Genomic DNA, 15,535 nt, shown 5'->3' on the forward strand with positions numbered 1-15,535 from the left:
CAGGTAATATACAGTGATCACCAGTGACACTATACACAGGAGCTCTGTATATAGTGTATAGTGTACAGATAATACAGTGATCACCAGTGACATTATATAGAGGAGCTCTGTACACAGTATACTTGTGTAAATGTACAAGTAACACACTGACTCACTGGTGACGTCTGTAGTTGAAGTCTTTCATCTTCATCCAGTGCAGACCATCATTACTTGTTCTAGCAAGGACTCATCTCTCCAGAAAATAACACAGTTACCCATAGCTGATCACTTCTAGAGCACATTCCCCACTATTTTCCCCGACTTCTACACTATGTCAAATGATGAAAAAAAAGACATGGGACCGCCCTGCACAGTAGCAGGGCCTCCCTTTTGTTCTCCCCCATGGAAAACAGTAGCCTCAAAAGTAAATTAAATTACTGCAGTAATAATGTCCCCTTATTGGACCCTACAGTAATTATGTCCCCACTTGCCACCATAAACCAATAATGTATGTTCCTCATCCTGCCCTCCATACAGTAAGTATGTCACCCCTTTATTTAATAAGGTGCCAGATCCTGTGCCCCTTTATTTAATGTCCCCATCTTGGCCCCCAATGTCCATTCTAATAAGGTCTCTGTCCTGGGCCCCTTCCAGTAATAATGTCCCCTCCCTGGGCCCCTATGGCCACTACCTTTCCCAATCACAGAGGAGTCATTTAATGAAACTGCTATGTGCCATCGATGCCTGGCCTGTCACAGAGCAGGGCGCCCTGTCACAGCAGCAGCCGGCATTCATCTTGATGTGCGTTGATGCCAGGATCAGCTCCAGGTTTTTGTGGGCCTCTGGCGAAAGAGTATCAGTGGGCACCTTTAACACATGCCATAATTCCTGATGCATAGATAAAAAATACAGGTATAGTACAATATATGGGCATCACAGCCCTCCATACAGTATTATGGGCACCTCATAGTCCACCATACACTATTATGGGCACCTCATAGTCCTCCATATAGTATTTTGGGCACTTCATAGTCCGCCATACAGTATTATGGGCACCACCTAACCCGCCATACATTATTATGGGCAACCACATAGTCCTCCATATGGTATTATGGGCAACTACATAATCCTCCATACAGTATTATGGGCACCTCATAGTTCGCCATACATTATTAAGGGCATTTCCTCCATACAGTATTATGGACACCACATAGTCCTCCATACAGTACTATGGGCACCTAATAGTTCCCCATACAGTATTATGAACACCACATAGTCCTCCTTACAGTATTATGAACACCACATATTCCTCCATACAGTGTTATGGGCAACCACATAATCTTCCATATGGTATTATGGATACCACATGGTCCTCCACACAGTATTATGAGCACCTCATAGTGCTCCATACAGTATTATGGGCACCTCAAAATCTGCCATACAGTATTATGGGCACATATAATGCACCACCATACAGTATTATGAGCCCATGTAATGCACCTCCATACAGTATTATGGGCCCATGTAATGCTCCTTCATACAGTATTATGGGCCCCATGCTCCTCCATATAGTATTATGGGTGCCATGATCCTCCATACCCTATTATGGACCCCATGCTCCTCCATACAGTATTAAGGGCCTCATGCTCCTCTATACAGTATATGGGCCCCATGCTCCTCCATACAGTATTATGGGCCCATGTAATGCTCCTTCATACAGTATTATGGGCCCCATGCCCCTCCTTATAGTATTATGGGCCTCATGCTCCTCCATACGGTATTATGGGCCCCATGCTCCTCCATACAGTATTATGGGCCCCATGCTCCTCCGTACAATATTATAGTCCCCTGGCTCCTCCATACAGTGTTATGGTCCCATGTAATGCTCCATCATACAACACATTATGGGTCCATGTAATACTGCATACATTAAAAATAAATTTTAAAAAATCAAATGCTCACCTCTCGCGTTCCCGCTGCAGGTCCGGTATACTCAGCGCCTCTCCTGGTTCTGCAATGCTCAGGACAGAGAGGCTGAGTGTGCAGTGATGACATCATCGCGCCCTCTGCCCTGAGACATCACAGAATCAGAGGGCGCTGAAGACACTGCAGCTGACGGTACGAGAAGAGGTGAGTATTAGAGGAGGCCTCCCCCATCTCTAGGACCCCATGCAGTGAGTCCCTCCCACCCCGCAAACCCAGGGCCCCCAGCACTTACCTGGGTTCATCTGGTGGTGCTGCTGGCCCTTGTTGTGGCGGTGGGTCGGGACTGCATGCACACATGCGCGCACCTCTGACTCCTTTAGTTTTAAATAGCCTGCGTCCCAAATTTTTTTTCTCCTTCTTTCTCTCTCTCTCTGGGGCCCACCGGGCATTTCACCGGTGTCCCAGTGGGCCAGTCCGACCCTGATAAGGAGTGTGGACCCCGCTTATTACTGGGCTCAATTTGTTCTGTATAAGGGAACTTATAATTACCGTACATACTGTACAGTCATGGCCAAAAGTATTGACACCCCTGCAATTCTGTCAGATAATATTCAGTTTCTTCCTGAAAATGATTGCAAACACAAATTCTTTGGTATTATTATCTTCATTTAATTTGTCTTAAATGAAAAAACACAAAAGAGAATGAAGCAAAAAGCAAAACATTGATCATTTCACACAAAACTCCAAAAATGGGCCGGACAAAAGTATTGGCACCCTCAGCCTAATACTTGGTTGCACAACCTTTAGCCAAAATAACTGCGACCAACTGCTTCCGGTAACCATCAATGAGTTTCTTACAATGCTCTGCTGGAATTTTAGACCATTCTTCTTTGGCAAACTACTCCAGGTCCCTGATATTTGAAGGGTGCCTTCTCCAAACTGCCATTTTTAGATCTCTCCACAGGTGTTCTATGGGATTCAGGTCTGGACTCATTGCTGGCCACCTTAGAAGTCTCCAGTGCTTTCTCTCAAACCATTTTCTAGTGCTTTTTGAAGTGTGTTTTGGGTTATTGTCCTGCTGGAAGACCCATGACCTCTGAGGTAGACCCAGCTTTCTCACACTGGGCCCTAAATTATGCTGCAAAATTTGTTGGTAGTCTTCTGACTTCATAAGCCATGCACACGGTCAAGCAGTCCAGTGCCAGAGGCAGCAAAGCAACCCCAAAACATCAGGGAACCTCCGCCATGTTTGACTGTAGGGACCGTGTACTTTTCTTTGAATGCCTCTTTTTTCTCCTGTAAACTCTATGTTGATGCTTTTGCCCTAAAAGCTCTACTTTTGTCTCATCTGACCAGAGAACATTCTTCAAACGTTTTAGGCTTTTTCAGGTAAGTTTTGGCAAACTCCAGCCTGGGTTTTTTATGTCTCGGGGTAAGAAATGGAGTCTTCCTGGGTCTCCTACCATACAGTCCCTTTTCATTCAGATGCTGACTGATAGTACGGGTTGACACCGTTGTACCCTCGGACTGCAGGGCAGCTTGAACTTGTTTGGATGTTAGTGGAGGTTCTTTATCCAACATCCGCACAATCTTGCATTGAAATCTCTTCTCAATTTTTCTTTTCTGGCCACATCTAGAGAGGTTAGCCACAGTGCCATGGGCTTTAAACTTCTTGATGACACTGCGCACGGTAGACACAGGAACATTCAGGTCTGTGGAGATGGACTTGTAGCCTTGATATTGCTCATGCTTCCTCACAATTTGGTTTCTCAAGTCCTCAGACAGTTCTTTGGTCTTCTTTCTTTTCTCCATGCTCAATGTGGTACACACAAGGACACAGGACAGAGGTTGAGTCAACGTTAATCCATGTCAACTGGCTGCAAGTGTGATTTAGTTATTGCCAACACCTGTTAGGTGCCACAGGTAAGTTATAGGTGCTGTTAATTACACAAATTAGAGAAGCATCACATGATTTTTCGAACAGTGCCAATACTTTTGTCCACCCTCTTTTTTATGTTTGGTGTGGAATTATATCCAATTTGGCTTTAGGACAATTCTTTTTGTGTTTTTTCATTTAAGACAAATTAAATGAAGATAATAATACCAAATAATTTGTGTTTGCAATCATTTTCAGGAAGAAACTGAGTATTATCTGACAGAATTGCAGGGGTGTCAATACTTTTGGCCATGACTGTATATGTTTCATTATTGCTTAAATTTTCATATCACTCACGTTATGTTTATTCTGTCGGCAGCAGTTACATTCTGTTACCATAAAGTGTGGAAGATGGAGAAATATGAGGATTGTTGTTTTTCACGGTATCAAACGCAACAAACAAGACGCAGAGGCGTCCTCGCTCAAGGTCAATAATATTGTTCTGCTCAGTAAAACAGTAAATGACCTAAAATGTTTTCTTCTTTGCTGCTCAACTAACCTTTTCATATTTCATCCTGGTTCCACTAGAAATGGAATGATTCCCCCAACACAATATAAATATTAATATACCTCAAGGGCAAAGACACCACACTGGTAGCATCAGTGATATCCTGTACAAGGAGCAGTATTATAGTAGTTATATTTTTTTTTTTACATAGGAGCAGTATTATAGTAATTATATTCTTGTATATAAGGGGCAGAATTATAGTAGGTATATTCTTGTACACAGGGGGGCAGAATTATAGTAGATATATTCTTGTACACAGGGGGGCAGTATTATAGTAGTTATATTCTCGTACATAGGGACAGTATTATAGTAGTTTTATTCTTGTATATAGGAGCAGTATTATAGTAGTTAAATTCTTATACATAGGTGGCAGTATTATAGTAGTTATATTTTTGTATATAGGAGCAGTATTATAGTAGTTATATTTTTGTACATAGGGGCAGTATTATAGTAGTTATATTTTTATATATATAGGGGCAGTATTATAGTATTTTTGTTCTTGTACATAGGGAGCAGTATTATAGTAGGAATATACAGGAATATACTGTAACTACTATAATACTTCTCCTATATACAAAAATATAACTACTATAATACTGCTCCTATGTACACAAATATAACTACTATAATACTGCCCATATATACAGGAATATAGTAGTTATATTCTTGTACTTAGGGGCCGTATTACAGAATTTTTACTCTTGTGCATAGGGGGCAGTATTATAGTAGTTATATTCTTGTACATAGGGCCATTATTATAGTAGTTACATTCTTGTACATAGGGACAGTATTATAGCTGTTATATTCTTGTACATAGGAGCAGTATTATAGTAGTTATATTCTTGTACATAGGAGCAGTATTATAGTAGTTATATTCTTGTACATAGGGCCGTTATTATAGTAGTTATATTCTTGTACATAGAGGAGGCAGTATTACAGTAGTTATATTCTTGTACATAGGAGCAGTATTATACAGTTGTGGCCAAAAGTATTGCCACCCCTGCAATTCTGTCAGATAATACTCAGTTTCTCCTGAAAATGATTGCAAACACAAATTCTTTGGTATTATTATCTTCATTTAATTTGTCTTAAATGAAAAAACACAAAAAGAATTGTCCTAAAGCCAAATTGGATATAATTCCACACCAAACATAAAAAAGAGGGTGGATAAAAGTATTGGCACTGTTCGAAAAATCATGTGATGCTTCTCTAATTTGTGTAAATAACAGCACCTGTAACTTACCTGTGGCACCTAACAGGTGTTGGCAATAACTAAATCACACTTGCAGCCAGTTGACATGGATTAAAGTTGACTCAACCTCTGTCCTGTGTCCTTGTGTGTACCACATTGAGCATGGAGAAAAGAAAGAAGACCAAAGAACTGTCTGAGGACTTGAGAAACCAAATTGTGAGGAAGCATGAGCAATCTCAAGGCTGCAAGTCCATCTCCAAAGACCTGAATGTTCCTGTATCTACCGTGCACAGTGTAATCAAGAAGTTTAAAGCCCATGGCACTGTGGCTATCCTCCCTAGATGTGGACGGAAAAGAAAATTTGACAAGAGATTTCAACGCAAGATTGTGCGGATGTTGGATAAAGAACCTCGACTAACATCCAAACAAGTTCAAGCTGCCCTGCAGTCCGAGGGCACAACAGTGTCAACCCGTACTATCCGTCGGCGTCTGAATGAAAAGGGACTGTATGGTAGGAGACCCAGGAAGACCGCACTTCTTACCCCGAGACATAAAAAAGCCAGGCTGGAGTTTGCCAAAACTTACCTGAAAAAGCCTAAAAGGTTTTGGAAGAATGTTCTCTGGTCAGATGAGACAAAAGTAGAGCTTTTTGGGCAAAGGCATCAACATAGAGTTTACAGGAGAAAAAAAGAGGCATTCAAAGAAAAGAACATGGTCCCTACAGTCAAACATGGCGGAGGTTCCCTGATGTTTTGGGGTTGCTTTGCTGCCTCTGGCACTGGATTGCTTGACCATGTGCATGGCATTAAGAAGTCTGAAGACTACCAACAAATTTTGCAGCATAATGTAGGGTCCAGTATGAGAAAGCTGGGTCTCCCTCAGAGGTCATGGGTCTTCCAGCAGGACAATGACCCAAAACACACTTCAAAAAGCACTAGAAAATGGTTTGAGAGAAAGCACTGGAGACTTCTAAGGTGGCCAGCAATGATTCCAGACCTGAATCCCATAGAACACCTGTGGAGAGATCTAAAAATGGCAGTTTGGAGAAGGCACCCTTCAAATATCAGGGACCTGGACCAGTTTGCCAAAGAAGAATGGTCTAAAATTCCAGCAGAGCATTGTAAGAAACTCATTGATGGTTACCGGAAGTGGTTGGTCGCAGTTATTTTGGCTAAAGGTTGTGCAACCAAGTATTAGGCTGAGGGTGCCAATACTTTTGTCTGGCCCATTTTTGGAGTTTTGTGTGAAATGATCAATGTTTCGCTTTTTGCTTCATTCTCTTTTGTGTTTTTTCATTTAAGACAAATTAAATGAAGATAATAATACCAAAGAATTTGTGTTTGCAATCATTTTCAGGAAGAAACTGAGTATTATCTGACAGAATTGCAGGGGTGTCAATACTTTTGGCCACAACTGTAGTAGTTATATTCTTGTACATAGGGACAGTATTATAGTAGTTACATTCTTGTGCATAGGGGGCAGTATTATAGTAGTAATATTCTTGTACATAGGGGGCAGCATTATATTGTTTGGTTCTCTGGATATTATCATATAGAGCCCATTTCTTTATCTTTATTACGTGATTTGTGATTTCGATAATCTTGCCTTTGATTTCAGGTATAATAAGAACGGTAAAGTGTGTACGTGGTAGTTGTAACCTGTAAGTCTCAGCAGCAGTGCGCGGACTCATGGAGAGAAGTGAATTGGCGCCGAAACTCTTCAAAGAGTCCCCTTTCTCCTCTTAGATGTGATGTTGCATTGAGGCTGTCGGCGGTGCACTGCTGCATGGTTTCCAGTGATGCCTTCTACAATGGGACAGTGCAGACAATGTATAGAACATCTACGTACTGTGCGTCGTTTGCTGCGGAGCTGTGTTTCAGCTCTCTTGTGCATTGGAAGTGATTGGATTTCTGTGGAGACAACAAGATATCAGTGAAATTCTAAATCTTTACGAAATCTGATCAGAAGTTGCAGTCAGGGGTGAGTGATGGCACAGACATCCCAGCTACACCGCAAGCATTTCTACCATTATTGATGACTCCTTTGTAATTATGGGACATGGCAGAGAACTGCTGGATCGGCTCGTCTGGAGAGTGAACAACATCTTGTACAAGTTGCTTTATGTAGGCAGAAAAATTAAAACCCATCTGTGACATGTCTCCGGCACCGTAAAGAAACAACACTTGAGACTTATTCACAAGGATGTCAGCTATACCTTATTCCTTTCTACCAACAGTTGGCTATCCCTAACCCTTGGCCTAACCTAACCCTATCACAGAGCCTAACCCTAAACCTGAACCTAATCCTAAAACTGAGCCTAACCCTAACCCTGAGACTAACCCTATCCCTGAGCCTAACCTAAACCCTGAGCATAATCCATTTCCTGAGCCTAACCCTATCCCTGCGCCTAACCCTATCCCTGAGCCTAACCTAAATTCTGAGCCTAATCCTATTCCTGAGCATAATCCTATTCCTGAGCCTAACCCTATCCCTGTGCCTAACCCTATCCCTGAGCCTAACCCTATCCCTGAGACTAGCCCTGCTCTGAGATGGCAGCAGACAACGAGCGTGTGATCTGCCGCTGCTCTTCAGCATGGGGGGGCACAGAGTTTACAATTACCGGGCTCCAATAAACCCGCCAATAAAGAACTGCAGGCAAGTCATATGGAAGATCCCAGGAGAATCACATGATGCTTTCTAGGCCAAGAGCGCGGAGGCTTCCCAGTCTAGGTTTTTTTTATGAAGAGGCAGAGCTTGATGCTAATTTGCATATACGTCTGCATTTTCAGACCATGTTCAACATATAAAGTGGATCTGCTGCCACGTGAAAGCCGATGGTTCATTCTCTTATTTTATTCCACCGCTAAACCTGAGTGTTGGGTCTTGTACTTTTTTGTTTTTTTTCAGATCCTCTATACATTTCTGAAGGATTGAACTTTTTCATTTAGTCTTGCCCTGTATGTTTTTTACCAAGAAGGTGTGGCATCCAGGATTCTCCAGAGCCATGGCTTTTGGCTGCTTCACATAGCTATTATGCAAGCACCACACCTTTGGTAAAGACCATGCAAAAAACAATTCCTCCAAATAAAAAGAGCCATACAGTTGTGGCCAAAAGTATTGACACCCCTGCAATTTTGTCTGATTATACTCAGTTTCTTCCTGAAAATGATTGCAAACACAAATTCTTTGGTATTATTATCTTCATTTAATTTGTCTTAAATGAAAAAAAACACAAAAGAGAATGAAGCAAAAAGCTAAACATTGATCATTTCACACAAAACTCCAAAAATGGGCCAGATAAAAGTATTAGCACCCTCAGCCTAATACTTGCTTGACCAACCGCTTCCGGTAACCATCAATGAGTTTCTTACAATGCTCTGCTGGAATTTTAGACCATTCTTTGGCAAATTGCTCCAGGTCCCTGATATTAGAAGGGTGCCTTCTCCAAACTGCCATTTTTAGATCTCTCCACAGGTGTTCTATGGGATTCAGGTCTGAACTCATTGCTGGCCACCTTAGAAGTCTCCAGTGCTTTCTCTCAAACCATTTTCTAGTGCTTTTTGAAGTGTGTTTTGGGTCATTGTCCTGCTGGAAGACCCATGACCTCTGAGCGACACCCAGCTTTCTCACACTGGGCCCTACATTATGCTGCAAAATTTGTTGGTAGTCTACAGACTTCATAATGTATTCTCCTGTAAACTCTATATTGATGCCTTTGCCCAAAAAGCTCTACTTTTGTCTCATCTGACCAGAGAACATTCTTCCAAAACCTTTTAGGCTTTTTCAGGTAAGTTTTGGCAAACTCCAGCCTGGCTTTTAATGTCTCGGGGTAAGAAGTGGGGTCTTCCTGGGTCTCCTACCATACAGGCCCTTTTCATTCAGACGACGACGGATAGTACGGGTTGACACTGTTGTACCCTCGGACTGCAGGGCAGCTTGAACTTGTTTGGATGTTAGTCGAGGTTCTTTATCCAACATCCGCACAATCTTGCGTTGAAATCTCTTGTCAATTTTTCTTTTCCGTCCACATCTAGGGAGGATAGCCACAGTGCCATGGGCTTTAAACTTCTTGATGACACTGCGCACGGTAGACACAGGAACATTCAGGTCTTTGGAGATGGACTTGTAGCCTTGAGATTGCTCATGCTTCCTCACAATTTGGTTTCTCAAGTCCTCAGACAGTTCTTTGGTCTTCTTTCTTTTCTCCATGCTCAATGTGGTACACACAAGGACACAGGACAGAGGTTGAGTAAACTTTAATCCATGACAACTGGCTGCAAGTGTGATTTAGTTATTGCCAACCCCTGTTAGGTGCCACAGGTAAGTTACAGGTGCTGTTAATTACACATTAGAGAAGCATCACATGATTTTTCGAACAGTGCCAATACTTTTGTCCACCCTCTTTTTTATGCTTGTTGTGGAATTATATCCAATTTGGCTTTAGGACAATTCTTTTGTGTTTTTTCATTTAAGACAAATTAAATGAAGATAATAATACCAAAGACTTTGTGTTTGCAATCATTTTCAGGAAGAAACTGAGTATTATCTGACAAAATTGCAGGGTGTCAATACTCTTGGCCACAACTGTATCTCTGGATGAAAAAATAAATAAAAATTCTGATTTAGAGCCAAACCTGGCGTCTTATGGTGACAGGTCCTCTTCTCATGCTGGTACATATCCAGGACCGCAAAGTAGAATCTCCCCACCGGCCACGGGTTCTTTATTAAAGTTTGTCATCTTCTGTTGGCCCTCGTCATTTGGGCCTCTTGGACCCTGGGGCTAAGGTGTGATGTCTGCCTGTCCTTGCACATGTTCGGCTTCTTTCTTTTAGAATGATGTTGCTCTCTGTCGCTACTTTGCAATAAATTTGTTTCCACAATTATGACTTTGTGGACTGTGTATGTGACTGGATACGAGCCGCCCCCCAGACTTTGCAGGGAGATCCAGTTGGGAATGTCAGTGTGGGTGATGGCCAGGCAGGGGTTAATTTCCAGCCCATATGAGTGGGCGATGCAAGATGAAAGAGACAAATGTGAGGGGTTTATGACACAGCAGAGAAAAATCCACAAAGGGAAAAACAGAAAAAAAAAATACAATCTAGAATTTCAGAGGAAAAGCCACAAACAGGACGGGAGTGCGTAATAGAAGATGAAACGAGTCTGATGAAAGTGACAGTGCGCAGAGTACCAGCTCCATACTGCAGGGGTCACTTACTTTATAGGCAGAGCTGAGCAGATCTATTAGAAGGCAGCAACATAGACTCCTGAAGGCTCAAAATTAGGAAACCACTCTGATGATAAATTACCTGGAAACTCCAGATGCCACTGATGACACCGTACATCCCATCCGTCCGGGATCCATTCAGCAGATTTGGGAAACTGTGCCTCTATCTCAGGAGGGACATATACATCAGAAGGCAGCATCATGGGCAGGGGCATCATACAGTGTGAAGGAGCACAGTCGGGACATCATATAGTGTGAAGGAGCACAGTGGGAGCATCATACAATGTGAAGGAGCACAGTGTGGGTATTCCGCCTTCAGGCATGCTGACACGATGTGCAATCCAGCATACAGCATAAACCACAGCTCTGTCTTCCAAAATAAGCAGACTGTTCTCTGTAGTCTAACTTGTTTATTTGTGAAGAGTATAGAACATGAGCGGTAAAACAGATGTGCTTTAACCAGAAAACAAATTCAAGTTGGAGAATTAAGATGGAGTACAGGTAAACACGTGTATCCTATGATATACACAGAAGCAAAATGGCCTTTCTTCATCCCAGAATACATTGCTTCCTTTCCACAAAGCACTGCATCAATCCCATAGTGCATTGCTTCTGTTAAAGGCACAGACTATGTAATGCTATCAAAAACACTGCTACAAATTCAGCCACCACTAGATGGTACTATAATTAACCCAGCACATAATACAAAACAGACTGCCCTATATCAGAGGGCAGAACAGTGGGAATCATACAGTGTGAAGGAGCACAGTGGGAATCATACTGTGTGAAGGAGCACGGTGGGGGCATACTGTGTGAAGGAGCACAGTGGGGACATCATACTGTGTGAAGGAGCACAGTGGGGGCATCATACAGTGTGAAGGAGCACAGTGGGGGCATCATACAGTGTGAAAGGGCACAGTGGGGGCATCATACAGTGTGAAGGAGCACAGTGGGGGCATCATACTGTGTGAAAGCACAGTGGGGGCATCATACTGTGTGAAGGAGCACAGTGGAGACATCATTCTGTGTGAAGGAGCACAGTGGGGGCATCATACTGTGTGAAGGAGCAAAGTGGGGGCATCATACTGTGTGAAGGAGCACAGTGGGGGCATCATAGAGTGTGAAGAAGCACAGTGGGGGCATCATACAGTGTGAAGGAGCACAGTGGGGGCATCATACAGTGTGAAGGAGCACAGTGGGGGCATCATACAGTGTGAAAGAGCACAGTGGGGGCATCATACTGTGTGAAGGAGCACAGTGGGGGCATCAAACTGTGTGAAGGAGCACAGTGGGGGCATCATACAGTTTGAGGGAGCACAGTGGGGGCATCATACAGTGTGAAGGAGCACAGTGGGGGCATCATACTGTGTGAAGGAGCACAGTGGGGGCATCATACAGTGTGAAGGAGCACAGTGGGGACATCATTCTGTGTGAAGAAGGACAGTGGGGGCATCATACTGTGTGAAGGAGCACAGTGGAAGCATCATACAGTGTGAAGGGGCACAGTGGGGGCATCATACAGTGTGAAGGAGCACAGTGAGGATATCATTCTGTGTGAAGGAGCACAGTGGGGGCATCATACAGTGTGAAGGGGCACAGTGGGGGCATCATACAGTGTGAAGGAGCACAGTGAGGACATCATTCTGTGTGAAGGAGCACAGTGGGGGCATCATACTGTGTGAAGGAGCACAGTGGGGGCATCATACAGTGTGAAGGAGCACAGTGGGGGCATCATACAGTGTGAAGGAGCACAGTGGGGACATCATTCTGTGTGAAGGAGCACAGTGGGGGCATCATACTGTGTGAAGGAGCACAGTGGGGGCATCATACAGTGTGAACGAGCACAGTGGGAGCATCATACTGTGTGAAGGAGCACAGTGGGGGCATCATATTGTGTGAAGGAGCACAGTGGGGGCATCATAGAGTGTGAAGGAGCACAGTGGGGGCATCATACAGTGTGAAGGAGCACAGTGGGGGCATCATACTGTGTGACGGAGCACAGTGGAGGCATCATACATGTATGACAAAAAAAACAATGAAGACAATGGATAGATTTGTTACATTTACTAGGGTCTGTTTTATACTCTGGGGGTTAAACCTATTAGAAATCAGATCTGTTATAACCAGTGAATGTAACAGTATTCAAAGTATAGCTGTATCCAGGTTTGGACTGGCCCATAGGGGAACAGGGGAATCCCCCGGTGGGCCCCTGTGCAGACATGGGCCCCCAACCCTACTACATGGGTAGTACTTGGCATGATTTACTGCATACAGAAAAAAGCAGCATCTCATCATTCATTAACCAAACTACTTAGTTTAATTTGTGAAGGTGGGTAGTGTAATATTTGTATACAGGTGATAAGTGGGCCCCCAAAGTCATTGTTACTGTTGGGCCCTTGGCACCCCAGTCCGACACTGGCTGTATCTAGGAGAGGCTCTGCATTAATCCCGAGTTCTGATCAGTGACTGTCCGTATTTGTGACTGTAGTATAATCCAGGCTAACACCTTTAGGATTCCGTTTGTGATCATAAACTTATCAGTATTTGTCGGATGTGACATAAAACAGATAATCTGCAGTTTTCTGTTGCTGTGCTTTCCGCACCTATTAATATCCTCGCTGCTCAGTGCGGTGTCCCTATGGGGAGTGTTGGCACAGGAATGCCCGGCCAGGCACACCTGCAGTCTGATTACACACTATTAGAGTTGGCATTTATAGAATTATCTTCCGCCCCTCCAGAAACCAGCGGAGACCCCTGGGGATGATCCGTGGCTCACGAGAGCGCAATTAAATGATGAGCTCAATTAAAGGTGTTCACCTGGATCACTCACCGGTCTGTGCTGCTGCACAACCACCATCATCAGCAGCAGCAGCAGAAGCGGAGTACCGCATACATGGAATGGAACAAACTGCCTGCACCTAATGAATCATACAGCAAATCTGTCAGGGGTGCCAAATGCTACATAGTGATATATCCTAGGAAAACAGAAAGCAAAAAACACAAATATCCTGAACTAAAAAGTAAAAAATAAACTGCAAATAATGCATAAAGGTAATAATAATAATAAGGGTATTTAGTAAGCATAATTTTGATCAAAATAATGTACAAGCCATCCTGCCACATCACGGCAACCCTTGTGGGACAGTCCCTACTCTAGTATTTCAAACCTTTTCACTTGCCAAGTGACGTGAATGTGAACAAGGATCGAGCGGCTGAACCACTAGTAAAAGCATAGGCCAGTTCTCAGTGCAGATTCATTTTTTAATCATTTCATTGTGCATTCAGTGCATATATGGGTGTGACCGCCCTCTTTCTGAGCTGGGAAAACCATCCTGTCTGGCCTAAGCTGTTACTAGTGGTTCAGTCGCTCGATCCTTGTTCACATTCACGTCACTTGGCAAGTGAAAAGGTTTTAAATACTAGAGTAGGGACTGTCCCACAAGGGTTGCCGTGACGTGGCGGGATGGCTTGTACATTATTTTGATCAAAATTATGTTTACTAAATACCCTTATTATTATTATTATTACCTTTATGTATTATTTGCAGTATATTTTTTACTTTTTAGTTCAGGATATTTGTGTTTTTTGCTTTCTGTTTTCTCTGGTTAATGGTCATGTGTTAATATGCACTTACATTGTGCATACACATTAACTTTTCTCAGCTCAGATTCATTTTTTAATCGTTTTTATAGTGATATATACTGCAGATTATTACACTACTGACCTCTACAGATCTGCAGACCATCGCTCCTCCACCTCCTGACAGATACATAGTGATATATCCTGCAGATTATTACACTACTGACCTCTACAGATCTGCAGAACATCACTCCTCCACCTCCTGACAGATACATAGTGATATATCCTGCAGATTATTACACTACTGACCTCTACAGATCTGCAGAACATCGCTCCTCCACCTCCTGACAGATACATAGTGATATATCCTGCAGACTATTACATCACTAACCTCTACAGATCTGCAGAACATCGCTCCTCCACCTCTTGACAGATACATAGTGATATATCCTGCAGATTATTACACTACTGACTTCTACAGATATGCAGAACATCACTCCTCCACCTCCTGACATATATAGTGATATATCCTGCAGATTATTACACTACTGACCTCTACAGATCTGCAAAACATCACTCCTCCACCTCCTGACAGATACATAGTGATATATCCTGCAGATTATTATACCACTGACCTCTACAGATCCGCAGAACATCACTCCTCCACCTCCTGACAGATACATAGTGATATATCTTGCAGATTACTACACTACTGACCTCTACAGATCTGCAGAACATCGCTCCTCCACCTCCTGACAGATATAGTGATATATCCTGCAGATTACTACACTGCTGACCTCTACAGATCCGCAGAACATCACTCCTCCACCTCCTGACAGATACATAGTGATATATCTTGCAGATTACTACACTACTGACCTCTACAGATCTGCAGAACATCGCTCCTCCACCTCCTGACAGATATAGTGATATATCCTGCAGATTACTACACTGCTGACCGCTACAGATCTGCAGAACATCGCTCCTCCACTTCCTGACAGATACATAGTGATATATCCTGCAGATTATTACACCACTGACCTCTACAGATCTACAGAACATCGCTTCTCCACCTCCTGACAGATACATAGTGGTATATCCTGAAGATTATTACACTACTGACCTCTACAGATCTGCAGAACATCATTCCTCCACCTCCTGACATATATAGTGATATATCCTGCAGATTAT

This window comes from Dendrobates tinctorius, unplaced genomic scaffold (assembly GCF_039654945.1).
Source record: "Dendrobates tinctorius isolate UK_male_01 unplaced genomic scaffold, ASM3965494v1 ptg000010l, whole genome shotgun sequence".
NCBI classification, from domain to species: Eukaryota; Metazoa; Chordata; class Amphibia; order Anura; family Dendrobatidae; genus Dendrobates; species Dendrobates tinctorius.